Source organism: Rattus norvegicus, chromosome 1 (assembly GCF_021556685.1).
Source record: "Rattus norvegicus strain SHRSP/BbbUtx chromosome 1, alternate assembly SHRSP_T2T, whole genome shotgun sequence".
NCBI classification, from domain to species: domain Eukaryota; kingdom Metazoa; phylum Chordata; class Mammalia; order Rodentia; family Muridae; genus Rattus; species Rattus norvegicus.
This window is the reverse complement of record NC_141534.1, coordinates 265997119-265999719: the sequence shown is the minus strand read 5'-3', so window position 1 is coordinate 265999719 and position 2601 is coordinate 265997119. Positions and strand designations below refer to the sequence as shown.

The following is a 2601-nucleotide window of genomic DNA, read 5'->3' as shown; positions in this document are numbered from 1 at the left end:
TGTATGGTGTGTTTGGTGTGTTTGGTGTGTGTGTATGATGTGTTTGGCGTGCGTGTGTGTGTGTGTGTGTGTGTGTGTGTGTGTGTGTGTGTGTGACCACCTCCAGCTGTTTTGAGGATTTAGATAGCTTCCTTTTGTCCTTGAGGGCCGCTCTGAGGCAAGAAATACCTTAACCCTTAGAATTTTAAGAGTTCTAAGCTGGAGGCAGAGCTGCGTGCCAGCCAGGCCAAGACCTGGTTCCTCGTATAGGAAAGCTGGGTTGGATGCAGGGCTGAGACGTGACATCCTGGTCCTTTGGCCCTGTTGCAGGTTCTGCCACCAGCTGGACTTCTCCATCAGTGGGGCGCTGTGCGTGGCCCTGAATAAAGCAGCTGCGGGCAGCGCTTATAAGTGCTTCAAGGAACGACGAGTTACCAAAGCCTACCTGGCACTGGTCCGAGGCCATGTCCAGGAAAGCCAAGTGACGATCAACTATGCCATTGGCAGGAACAGCACAGAGGGGCGGACCCACACCATGTGCATTGAGAGCACTCACGGTTGTGAGAACTCTAAGCCAAGTCTCACAGAGCTGCTGGTCCTGGAACATGGGTTACATTCTGGTGACCCTGTGTCCAAAGTGCTGCTGAAGCCACTTACAGGCCGGACACACCAGCTTCGCGTACACTGCACTGCTCTCGGCCACCCTATCGTGGGCGACCTGACTTACGGACAGGCTGACGACCAGGAGGACCAACCGTTCCGCATGATGCCGCACACCTTCTACCTGCGCATCCCCACACGGGCCGAGTGCGTGGAGGCCTGTATGCCTGACCCCTTCCTACCTGCCCTTGATGCCTGCTGGAGTCCCAGTACCTGCATTCAACCCCTTGAATAGCTCATCCAGGCCCTAAGGACTGACCCTGACCCTGACCCGGTGGCTGGAGGGCCAAGGTCCTGCAGCCCCTCCACCCCACAGCCCAGGCCAGGTCGGCCGCCTCCTGAGACTGAGGCACAGAGAGCGTCGTGCCTGCAGTGGTTATCGGAGTGGACGCTAGAGCCGGACGACTAAGGGCCTCTGAGCTTTGGGGGTCGAGAGCTGCTAGACTCAGCAGCTAGGAAGCCATGATTGCTAGAGGACAGGGTACTCAGGCTGTAGGAGAGATGTCCAGTAGGTAAGTCTTGCCCTCAGCATTCCTCCAGGGGGAGCTAAGGCCGTTCCTTCTGGAATAGCTTTCTGCCTCCTTAGCTTTACCCCAGGCTGGCCCAAGCCCCTAGCCAGGAAGGGCAAAGCCAGGAGCAAGGACCCTCCAGGGCTTCACAGTGCCTGGGAAGGGCCATCCTGCCATTAGCCCACCTGGACTGCCCTCCTTTACCTCATGGCTGAGGTTGTCCCCACCAGTCTTCAAGATGAACAGGGTCTCCCACAAGGACCCTTGTAGACATGGTTGTGGAATGGTGCCAAGTTGAAAGCCTGTGTCTCAGCCTACAGGACGAGCTGTATAGAATCAGCCTACAGAAGGGCTGACTAGGTCTCCAGAGCCACCCAGAGGTCATAATCACTGTGGTACTGATTTCTAAGTGGCAAAGTCAGGGCACTGGAGGACGGGGGACCCTAAATGGGAAGGAAGTGGTCACTGTGATTCAACTACGAAGCTTTTCCTGCAGGGTGATTATTTTGAGAGTGACACAGTCTTTGGGGAAAGTCACCGTGTGGAGACTAGAGAGTAGCTGGAAGACCGGAAACTTAGCAGCAAACCTAGGGAGGAGGGCAGCCTCCTGCTACGTGGGCATCTCCAAGACTTTGAGGCCAGCCTCAGCCAGTCTCAGTCATGAAGAAGAATAGTCCCTAAAAGGCAGACTCTCACTGTTTTCCTTACGGACAGAAAGCTACTGTTGGGACACGTCACTCGGCTTCTCCCTGCTTCTGTTTTCGGCATAAGGAATGCCAAGTCTGTAGCTATTACTAAGGTTGTCGTGAAAATCAAATAACACTCAGGCATGCACACACACACAGGCACCCCAAAATAAAGATCTGGGGTAGGTGGAAGTAGTACACGGTGATAGTTATGTTACAAACAGGCCTCTTAGAAGCGGAGACCTTAGTCTAAATCATCCGCTATCAGGCGAAAAACGATCTGAAGTATTAAAAGGCTCCCGATGTCCCCCAGGTGTTGTAGAATTTTTTTTTCTTTTTTTCGGAGCTGGGGACCGAACCCAGGGCCTTGCACTTGCTAGGCAAGCGCTCTACCACTGAGCTAAATCCCCAACCCCTGTTGTAGAAATTTTTATTCAATCTGGGATTTCTACCCCATCTTTGACTATTTGGATCCCAGATAAAAGACACACAACTTTAATTATTTACAATAAGCCTTTATCATCACAAGAGCTTGGCGGATATCTACCCTCTGTATTATTAGACTATATATTCTCTGTATATACATATTACTTAGTATGTTTCATCTGGGCTGCTCTTTTAGCTCCAATTGGCCAGCCCTCAGGGCCATGCTTTCTCAATTGACTCCTAACCCATGGTGTAGCTCTCTTCCTCCTTCACCTTCTTTTCCCCCCTCATGGTTCTCTTCCAACCCCCAAGCCCAGGAATTCTAAACCCTGCCTATGTCT

The 2601-nt window shown here is 52.5% G+C and overlaps 1 pseudogene; it reads left to right on the top strand.

Moving 5' to 3' along the window:
- The first annotated feature begins 223 nt into the window (after positions 1-223).
- Positions 224-1302, top strand: LOC147997158 (pseudouridylate synthase RPUSD1 pseudogene; annotated as a pseudogene).
- The last annotated feature ends 1299 nt before the right edge of the window (positions 1303-2601 follow it).